Below are 11,963 nucleotides of genomic sequence, written 5' to 3' on the forward strand. Positions count from 1 at the left end.
CCCCACAGTACAGGCCCCCTAGCACAAACCCCACAGTACAGGCCCCCTAGCACAAACCCCACAGTACAGACCCCCTAGCACTAATCCAACAGTACAGGCCCCCTAGCACAAACCCCACAGTACAGACCCCCTAGCACAAACCCCACAGTACAGACCCCCTTGCACAAACCCCTCAGTACAGACCCCCTAGCACTAATCCAACAGTACAGGCCCCCTAGCACAAACCCCACAGTACAGACCCCCTAGCACTAATCCAACAGTACAGGTCCCCTAGCACAAACCCCACAGTACAGACCCCCTAGCACTAATCCAACAGTACAGGCCCCCTAGCACAAACCCCACAGTACAGGCCCCCTAGCACAAACCCCACAGTACATGCCCCCTAGCACAAACCCCACAGTACTGACCCCCTAGCACTAATCCAACAGTACAGACCCCCTAGCACTAATCCCACAGTACATGACACAGGCATGGCACAGGTGATGGTATAGGCATGTCACAGGTCATGGTAAGGGCATGTCACAGGTGATGGTAAGGGCATGACACAGGCATGTCACAGGTGATGGTATAGGCATGTCACAGGTCATGGTAAGGGCATGTCACAGGTCATGGTAAGGGCATGTCACAGGTCATGGTAAGGGCATGTCACAGGTCATGGTACATGCATGTCACAGGTGATGGTATAGGCATGTCACAGGTCATGGTAAGGGCATGTCACAGGTCATTGCACAGGTCATGGTACAGGCATGTCACAGGTCATGTCACAGGCATGTCACAGGTCATGTCACATGCATGTCACAGGTCGTGTCACAGGCATGTCACAGGTCATGTCACATGCATGTCACAGGTCATGTCACAGGCATGTCACAGGTCATGTCACAGGTCATGTCACAGTCAGGTCACAGGTCAGGTCACAGGTCAGGTCACAGGACATGTCACAGGTCAGGTCACAGGCATGTCACAGGTCATGTCACAGTCAGGTCACAGGTCAGGTCACAGGTTCAAGTCACAGGCATGTCACAGGTCATGTCACAGTCAGGTCACAGGTCAGGTCACAGGTCATGTCACAGGTCAGGTCAAAGGTCAGGTCACAGTCAGGTCACCGGTCAGGTCACAGGTCAGGTCACAGGCATGTCACAGGCCATGTCACAGTCAGGTCACAGGTCATGTCACAGGTCAGGTCACAGGTAAGGTCACAGGTCATGTCACAGGTCATGTCACAGGTCAGGTCACAGGTCATGTCACAGGTCAGGTCACAGGTCAGGTCACAGGTCATGGCATCGCTGCAGCGGCTTCAATAACTTATTTGCTCTCCTGCCGGGCTGGCTCACTGACTCCACACTCACGCTGCCTGCGAGACGTCCATGGCGGCTGCTCCTCTCAGCCTCTCCTCGAGTCCTCTTCATGCTGACGGCGGCAGGAACCAACGGGAAGGTGAGCGGCTTCTCCTCTCCGTCCTCTTTGTTCTGCGGTGGCGGGAACCGGCGGGAAGGGGAGCGGCCTCTCCGTTCTCCCTCTCCTCATCGTCGGCGGGTGGCGGGAACCGACGGGAAGGTGAGCGGAGCCGACTTCTCCTCTCCTCGAGACCCCTCTTTGTTTGCAGCGGCGGGAAGGTGACCGAGCGGTGATGGTGAGTGACTGATGCACACACCAGCACCGCCCCCAACGAGGTCAGCAGGGATGTCCTGAATCATGATTGGTCCAGGCTGGAGTCTGGACCAATCATGATCCAGGACATCACAAAAGGGGGAGTGTCGGAGCGCAGTGCTCTGCGCCCAGGTGACCCCCCGGAAGGCCTCCAATTGGCGCCTCTGCCGGGTGGAAACCCCCCCCCATAGCCACCAATAAGTCCGGCGCCCCTAGTGGGCTAAAAATTAATTTTTTTTTTTAATCTTTTTTTTTTTTTTTTAAATCTCCCAGCCAGTGTCATTAGTACAGTGACAGTGCATATTTTTAGAATTGATCACTGGTCCCCAAAATGAGTTAAAAGTGTCAGTTAGTGTCAGAATGTTTGCCGAAATATCACAGCCCTGCTATAAGTCTCTGATTGCCGCCATTACTAATAAAAAAATCAATAAAAATATCCCATAGTTTGTAGACACTATAAGTTTTGTGCAAACCAATCAATATAAGCCTATTAGGATGTTTTCAAACAAAAATATGTAGCAGAATAGATATTGGCCTAAATTGATGAGGAAATTTGATTTTTTTTCATTTTTTTTTACTGGATATGTTTTACAGCAGAAAGTAAAATATATATATATATATATATATATATATATATATATATATATATATATATATATATATATATTAAATTGTCTGTCTTTTTTTGTTTATAGCACAAATAATAAAAACTGCAGAAGTTATCAAATACCACCATAAGAAAGCTCTATTTGTGGGAAATAAAGCACAGAAATTTTATTTGGGTATAGCGTTGCATGAACCCGCAATTGTCAGGTAAATTAATGCAGTAAAAATGGCATAGGGGTCCCCCTCAAAATCCCCCAAAAAACAATGTCCCCCAGTTTAGATCCTGCGTCATTCACAATGAATACCATATGATCACCATCACCAACCTGAAAAAAACAGGGCCCCGCCCCTTGTGACGTGATTGACCAGTGCATGCTGAGTCGATGAGGTCACAAGCGGGCAGGGTCACCTGGTTACATCATTGGGGGGCCCAGTCCCTTAGTTATTTAAGAACTGTCAGATGGCAGACTGGGAAGACAGCAGGAGGCAGCAATGGGTGCGGACTGTTTTTTTGGGGGGTCGGTGGTAACAGCCGCATTCACCTTGATTAATGCTGGATCTACACCAGAATTTTCAAAAGCTATGTTTTTATTCATTTTTTTCTTTTTGTTTCTTTTTTATTTCTTGCCCCAAAGCACCCCCCCCCCATGTTGAGGGCATGTGGCCTGTTATGGTATGGTATGGTTCAGGAGGAGGGGGGGGTTGCTCATACTCTCTTTCCTGGCCTACCAGACTGAATGCTCAGATAAGGGACTGGTATGGATTTTGGGGGGACCTCCACGCCATTTTTTTTTCATTTTGGCATGGTGTTTCCCTCTAGTTCCATACTAGACCTAAAGGTCTGGTATGGATTGGGGGGGGGGGCCTTGCTGTTTTTTTTATCAATTTGTGTTCAAAACTGCCTGTGCTCAGGCAGCGGTAAGAACCCTGTCTCACTTTTAAGCGGGCCTCGTGGCAGCTGAACAGCTGATTTGCAGCGTGACTTTATTTGATGACAGGACACCTTAATGCTGCTGTGTGCAGGCAGCCTTAGGGGCCCTGTCACACTTACCTCTTGTGTAACCTAGGACTTCTGGAACTCGACCCGCACATCACCTCTCCCATCAGGCGCACAAAGGATCTCAAGCTGGGAAAGCCTACCGAAGATCATAATGTGGGAAGGCCTGCTGCATAGCAGTGAATTTTCTTCGCTTTAATTTTTTTTCCTATTATGGCCATGAGTGGGGCCTCATGTCTAAGTTTTGCCTAAGGCCTCCCAAAGCCTAGAGCCGTCTCTGCTCAGGTGATACACAGATATGAAACAAATCCTCATACATAGGTAGCACCTGTTCATCTGCAGCCCCTTCTTCTCTACAGCCATTCAAAGTACAGAGTTTATACAACTAGCCTGAGATTTCAGAATGACTCCCCAAGTCTCCCCAAGATGGCTGCCTGGAGCCCATAATAGGGGACAAATTAGTCCCTAAAAGCCTCATGCCAGCCTGAAGAAATGACATAGTGCCATCTTCAGGTTGAATAAACTGAAGCTCAGTACCTGCCTACATATGGAAGTATCCTTGAATGACCAGACTTGATATTCACAGCATCAACACACATTGGGGTTAATTTGATAAAGGAGAATAGAATATTGCCTTAGCAAGGCAAATGTTAATTTGGGAATAGGATTAAAGCCTAGTACACACGCAACGATTATCGGCCGACCGATCATACGTCTTTTGTCCAGAGTTGTGTTTTGTTGGTTGGAATGTGCTCTAGACTGCACTGGACTTTTGTCGACCGACAGAAAATGACGTCACTACGTCCGACGCCACAAAAGAGGAAGTGAGTTTTTGGCCGTGACCCTTCTGGGCATCTCGCTGTGATTTCGGTAGCATTTGTTTGCTTAACGACATTTCGCTAGTTTCCGAGACATCGTTAAAGAATTAATTATGGAGAGCGAGGATTCGACTCTTGCTGTAGTTTTGCTGGGAGTTATGGCTCTGAGCCAAGTTATTAGCAAGAGGAAGAAGAAGCGGACCTCCTGGACCAAAAATTGGTTGCTTAACCGTGATCAATTTTCCCACATGTCCTTGCTGAGGGAGCTCCAGGAAAATAATCCTGATGACTTCAGGAATTATTTGAGGATGACTGATCCCATCTTTCACCGTCTTCTTGCCCTGGTGTCCCCCTATATTCTGAAGCAGGATACATGTATGCGGCTTGCAATTACTCCTGAGCAAAGGCTAATTGCAACTTTGAGAAATCTTGCAACAGGGAGAAGCCTGCAGGATCTCAACTTTACCACAGGCATCTCCCCCCAAGCTCTTGGAGTCATCATCCCTGAGACCTGCTCTGCTATCATCAAAGTCTTGCAGAAGGACTATATCAAGGTATTTTTTGTTTTTTATATTACATTCCATATATTTGTCATCTCATCCTAATTTAGATTAGTTTGGATCTACATCAAATTGCAGATGTCATTATTTTGTAACTAACCTCTGGCCGCGTGCACATAGTAGTAAAGCTTTATATTTTCCTAACCATTTGTAAAATGACCCAGTAGCCACCCCAGCATTCTCTCCTATGTGTCCCTAAACGCATTGCCTATTAACAGTATATTGAATCTGTGTAATTTTCTGACTTTCCCAGAACCAATTATTCCTTTGCAAATGTTTTTGTACCTAGTTTATGAGTTTTCTTAAAGACATCAGTCCATCCATTCCAACCTATGATTGTGTATGTTTATTTTCTGATGTAAAAACGTTCAGTAGGCACAAGCCCTTAATGATGTTTAAAGGCATAGTTTTACCCACCCACCCATGCTAAATGTAAAAGTCAGCATATACCAAAGCTGTAGCTGGTGAATTACAATATTATCACATTAGGAGGTGAAAAATACCCCAAAATGCTAAAGATTTCCATCATGTTGTTCTTATCTTAAAGTTGCATAAGCATTTAACTGACAAATGTGTGTGTGTAATAATGTGATGTGCTCAAGCACAAATTGTATTTTCATTTTCCCCCACAGTTTCCCTCCAACGCAGAGCAGTGGCAGGAGATTGCTGGTCAATTCTAGGAGCAGTGGAATTTTCCCAATTGTGGGGGTGCTATTGATGGGAAGCATGTCCGCATTGTTCCACCACCGAATTCTGGGTCATATTTCTTCAATTATAAAGGCTTTTTTAGCATTGTCATGCTAGCCATAGTCAATGCTAATTATGAGTTTATCTTTTTGGACATTGGGAAGAATGGCCGCAATTCGGATGGGGGAGTGATTGACCAGACCAAGTTTGCTCGGCGGCTTGAGAATGGCACTTTCAACTTGCCATCCAGGGAGCAAACCATTGAGGGGCTGAATTTTGTCTTTGTGGCTGATGATGCGTTTGCGCTTGGGGAGCATCTTATGAAGCCCTTCCCTCAGAGGAACCTCACCCCTGAGCAAAGGATCTTTAACTACAGGTTATCCAGAGCTAGAAGAGTGGTGGAGAATGCCTTCGGGATAATGTCGAATCGTTTTAGGATTTTCCTGACTTCTATTCATCTGGCACTCTACAAAATAGATCATGTGGTCCTGTGTTGCTGCATTTTGCACAACTATTTGCGCAGGCATGCTGAGACCTATGTCAGTTTGCAGCAAGTGGAGACTGACCCTGCCATGCCAGGGCCGAGTGGAGAGGCAGAACCACGTGTGCCAGTGGATTCCATGACATCAGTGGAAGTCGCCCGTTCTGGATTGGCATCCCGAAGTGCCCGTGATATTAGGCAACAATATCTTGAATATTATGTGGGGAGAGGGGCTGTTTCGTGGCAGCAATTCCTGCCTGATACATTATAATTTGGATATATATAATATTCTTTGTGCAATAAAAAAATATTGCAATTATTCTGTATTGTGTATTTTAATAATTTGGGTACATATCAAAATCAACATTTTTTGGGTTCCTCATGTGTTATATATGTGTGACTTTTGAAGGGTTAATACATTCATCAGTGTGTTTATCTACTGTTGTCTCTCCCCAGCTGTTCAAATGCGAGTATGGCCATGTGTGTTTTGTTTACCAGTGGTCAAAATACAAGGCCTTCAGCACCCCTGTTAATTTCTAAAAGCCCTCTCACATTGAAAAGTAGGTCACACCAAAGGTCCACCCAATGTCACCTTACATTGGTGGTCATTGACCAGAAGGTGCGCATACTATATATTTTTAGTAATACATTAGTGTAATAACAACTTACCTCCACCTGTTATGTTGTGTTAATTTATGACATCCTTCTCACTGCCAACCAATGTAAGGAGATGTCAGTGTTATGTGAAACTTGCTCAGTGTAGAGATATAAGTGTTATATATAGGTAATGTAAAGTGAAATGGACAAACGAAGCTGCAATACACTATATATTACACTGATCTCCCTACACTGATTGCTAGTACCCATCTCAATGCCATCTAGAATCCTAGGAGTGCTAGTCCTTTAAATAGAACCTGTATATTTGCAGACTGATTACCACTCAGTTCACAGATATCATTGTGCATTCAGTGTACTAGTGAATATCACTTGTTAGATTGCCACTGGTCCTGAAGGAACAATCATTTTTGACGGCTGATAATTATACACGCAATCCAAAATGCTTTAATTAACATTCAAATATGTGAACAGGACAGCCATCATACATTTTGTGCCACCTTACCCAGCTTTAGACCTGCCCCCCCCCCACCGAAAGTCAAAGAAATATTCTAACACACATTGTTGAATGTAAACATTTTTTAATAAAACACATTCACAGGGTTAGGGTTAGGGTTAGGGTTACGGTGTTGTAAAGTGCTTCATATGCATAGGAGCCCTGTATAAAACATTAAAAAACTTGGGGACACCTTTTGCAGATGATGATGTCTTGGCCAAAAAATAGGCCATCAAATTTTGAACGATCATCGGGAAAACAAAAAATATCCCAATAAAAACCAAAACAATATATACATAAATAATATTAAAATTTCGCTATCATGTCAACAAAGTCGCGCATTTTTGTTTGTAATGCTGTAACAGCCTCCTTAATTTTCTCCAGTTCAGAGCAACATTGTAAAGCCTCAACTGTCATCCTGGCTATTGTGCAACTAGGAATAACATGACCTGTTAATAAAAAATAATATATTAAGTACATGCCAAGCAACTAGATGAGGTCATAATATCTAAACATTTGGGGTCAAGTTCATCTTAAACTAATGAAGAGTTAATACCTACCCTGTGCATTGTTGTGTGTAACCAGCTTGCCCTTATGACACCTATACTACTATGAAAGTACACATTGCAAACATTATGTTCTCTTTACACTGGTGTCTGTGGCTCATAAATAATTCCACCTGTTAACACAAATAGCTCACTACCTACACCTCTTCCTCCCCCATGGTAATGCACTTTCTAATATGTACATTAGCACTGTATGGTTTCACACCTTGCTAATGTAGCAAACAGTGATGTTGTGTGAAAAAAGTGTGCATGAACAATAAGAAAAACTGCAAACTTTGAAAATATATGTTATGTAGAAAATGTGAATCAGGTGCACAAAACTTATAAATAATGTGTCAAATATATAATCATATAGTGACAAAACTACAAAAACGGAGTAAAATTTTGATGATTTGTCACTATATGATTATATATTTGACACATTATTTATAAGTTTTGCGCACCTGATTCACATAATGTAGCAAACAGGTAGTTCCTTTGAAGCATTACATCAAATACACCAAACGAGAATAACACTAGAAACAACATTAGAAAAATACTTACTTGGGCACAAAACTGGCTCCCCAACACTTGTTTCATTTTCTGGATTTTGGGGTGACGCACTCAGAATGATGCTCGGAATGCTGGCAGGGGATCTTGTATCAGAATTGTCAACATCTGATCCGGCTGGAGGTGACAGATCCCATGGCTCAAATGAGGGAACCTCTGCAATGTCCATTTTGTCTGCAATACAACAATAGAAGGTTAAACAATCATCCCAAAAACACATATTTTTCGTATCCCATTTAAAAAAAATCAGTGCCTAGTGCCAGTGATGTTGCTGTGGTGGTATGCTTCTTTGCTGCACAGTTGTTGACTCCACCATGCTGCACTCTGGACTACTTTCCATTTCCTCCCTAGTGGTCACAGTGGGTTTTCTGTGTTCTTTTTCTACATAATAATAAAAATGTTGCATGTCAGAAAATTCACAGGAGGGAAATTAGCTACGACATGGTGCACTGCTTGACAGCTATTTTCACATAAAAGATTCAGACATGTACATGGTTACCTCCTAAAAACTAAGGACATTAATGTTTGACTCAGCATAGGAAACAATTACCTTTTTGGGAATTTGGCTCAGCCTCAGGGCCCATGTCCTCTGTTTCTTCATCCAATGTGGATGGAGCAGCCACTGTCGATTCCCTTCTCCTCATCTTTTGTCGTTCTTTTATTTTCATTTTTCGTTTTTGCCCTATTTAAAGGTAAAAAAAAAATCATATGATACAAATATGAGTTTGTAAAGAAAATTCTTGGCAAAAAAATGCATATATAGTTTACTGTGGATTCCTGTCTTTTAATGTAATATACAAATAAATCATCAATATATCACTAACATCAAGACATGACCAATAAAATAAAAAAAAAGTACAGTTTTCATATACATTAGTATCTATACATTTCTATACAACATACACCAAATATACCCAATACATATTGTTTGGAAAAAAATGTTGCTTACTTTTTTTCAGGATATGATGGATGTGACTTAGCTGTTCTTGCTCCCGATGTTTAAGATCTGACCATCTTTTTCTTATTTGGTCCTTTGATCGATCCACCCCATAAATCTTATTTAAAGCTGAGATCACCTTATCCAGAATTCTGTCTTTTCTGGAGTTGGGCCTTTCATAATTCTGCAGCCTGCCATCATAGTCATTATTTTTTCTAGTATGGCCACCATCTCCACCATTTCACCCTTGCTCATAGGTGTGGCTTTTGTTTTTTTCTTTGCCCAACCACTGTGGCCTTCACTGGAACTCCGCAATTCTGCCAACTCCTCCACGAATCTTCCGCTGACTCACGTGTGTGTGTGTTGCATGCAGCTCAATATTCGGCACGTACACGCCCCTGCATCAGCGCGCCACTGGAGGCGGAGTTGACGCATGCGCTGTATTTAAAGGACGCCAGATCGTCCGGTCACCGATTAGCCATCGGACAGATCGTTTCGAGGAGCACGATCGATCGGCGAACCACGATTCTTCAGCACAAACAAAGGTGCGACTTTTGATTCAAAAGTGGGTGTTTTGGGCCCTATACAGCTTATATTGGGCCTATCTTTATTATGTGACAAAATACATGATCTTTGACTATGTTTTGTGTTGTGTTGTGTCTTGCAGGCATATACATCATAATTATAGATAAATTTACCTCTCCCGAATTTTTACAAACATTCATTGATGAATACCGCAAATTGCCTTGTTTGTGGAAGATCAAGAGTAGGGATTACTCAAACAAGCAGATGAAAAATGAGGCATATCTAAAATTGGCGGAGCTATGCAAACCGATTTGCCCTAATGTTGACATCAATTATGTCAAGGGCAAAATCGGAAACCTACGCACCACCTACAAAAGGGAGCTAAACAAAATAAAAAAGTCGGAGAAATCAGGAGCTGGTACCGAGGACATCTACATCGCAAGGATCTGGTATTTCGAGAGCCTGGGTTCCTGACGGAACATGCCGAATCCAGGCCATCCCTGTCAACGCTCCCTTCGACTTTGGCAGAGGGCTCATGTGCTGCAAGCCAGGAGGAAGATATCGTGGAGTCAAACTTGACACAGGTATAGCATTTCACAATATATTGTCTGCAATAAACATAATGATGCAATAAAAATATTATCAAGACAATAATTCACCCTGAATGTAAAGTCTGCTATTTGGTTAAAATAATCCAACAAACATGACTTTTTATATACACTATAACATTATAATAAATTGTTAATTTCATCAACAGGAAAGTGTCACTGTGGAGGAGGCTAGTGCCAGCCAGGAGTCTGTGGAGCCAACTGGATCCACCCAACCTCCTGCAAAACGCAGAATGAAAACTAAAAACTTGGAGGCGATAACTATGGCTTTTCTGAGCCAGGCCTCTATAGCCCTCAAGAGGAAGCAAGATGAGGAAGAGTCATTTGGCTCCCTGACCACTAACAAATTGCGCCAAATGAATGTGCAGCAGCGCCAAAGGGCAGAGCTCCTCATCCTCCAGGTGCTCAATAGAGGGGTGTTGGAAGAACTTCATGAGCACACCCACCTCTCTGATTTTCAACCACCCCCTCCACCTCCACCACAGCAACCCCAGCCACCACCTCCACCACAGACACAACTGCCTAATAGCAGTCAGTGGCAATATGCCCCTGATCCCCACCTACCCCCATGGTCACATGATTATACTTATTCCCAGTTATAAATGACCCGAATTTATAACATGTTTTTTCTGTTACCCCTTTTTATTTATTTATAGTTTATATGAGGAGGAAATGCCCTTTTTTTAATATTTTGAATACGGAGAGTATATCTATATTTATGTTGGAATTTCTTTATTTATAAAATAAATATAATGATAAACAAACTACTTGCCTATCTTTATTTTTTAATATTTAGGATATTGGGAGTAAGCAGCAACATATGTTTCATACATTAATTCCAAAATGAATAAAGGGACACATCAATAGTTAGATATTTGCAGTCATAAAACAAAGAGAATGGTGAAGAGTTTTAACAATTATTTTTTAAAAATACATGCACCATATAGAATAGCCAAATCATTATCATCATCATAACAGAACACATGCCTCTTTAGTTGTAAAGTATAGAATTATGAGCAGCAGCTTCCTTCTTCTCACATTAACCAAGATGAGCATGTGCTCCGCATTTCATATATTTTTTTGACTGCCGCGAGACGAAAGTTCTTTCTTGATACAATGGCTAGTTTTCTTCAGAATATTCTTCCGGGTCGTTATTTGCTTGCGATCATGCGTGTTCCGATTAGTAGATTTTTGTCTGACGAAATCTGTACTGACTGATGGAAAATCGGACGTTGTGTTGACGGCCAACAAAAATTTTATAGCCTGCACACCAGGTTTTTTTCGGCCGAAAAGTCGGAGTCGGTTGTCAGAAGCATCATACTAACAAGCCGAAAATCGGCAGTTCGGCCGTCGGACGAAAATTCCCTGCCGATTTTCGACTCGTGTGTACGGGCCTTAAGCTGTGTTTACTTTGAATACCCAATCATGTGTGAGAAATAAAAAAAGGATATTGCCTTACATATGACTGAATGATTGAAGTTAACACAGCTTCACTTTATTCACTTTGCTAAGTGAATATTCTCTACTCATTTTTGTAAATGAATCACATGATATAAGGTCCTTATCCTGTCTTCAGTGGGACTACATTACAATTGGATGGGACCAGTTGTTATTTTGTCTCCATTATTAGTCTTGTCTTGTCTCCTGCATTTGATATAGCAATTCATTATAGAAGCAAAGGGGTGCTTTCACCAACAGTAGAGGGAAAACCCCTCCAAAACAAACACATTGAGAAAATGATTTTGTCCAAAGTAATATGAATGGAAATGCACTGCTCAAAAAAATGTAAGGAACACTTTTTAATCAGAGTATAGCATCAAGTCAATTAAACTCCTGGGATATTGATCTGGTCAGTTAACTAGCAGAGGGGG

General features: G+C 42.4%; 1 pseudogene across 1 annotated transcript; it reads left to right on the plus strand.

Annotated features, from left to right (window-relative positions):
• The first annotated feature begins 4,445 nt into the window (after window positions 1–4,445).
• LOC309552563 (putative nuclease HARBI1) lies at window positions 4,446–9,958 on the plus strand (annotated as a pseudogene). Its single transcript has 3 exons — window positions 4,446–4,622; window positions 5,261–5,984; window positions 9,627–9,958. The product of its transcript is annotated as a putative nuclease HARBI1 (transcript).
• Window positions 9,959–11,963: the final 2,005 nt, after the last annotated feature.

The sequence above is a fragment of the Pelophylax lessonae genome (genome assembly GCF_965119305.1).
Source record: "Pelophylax lessonae genome assembly, chromosome: 4".
Lineage (NCBI taxonomy): Eukaryota > Metazoa > Chordata > Amphibia > Anura > Ranidae > Pelophylax > Pelophylax lessonae.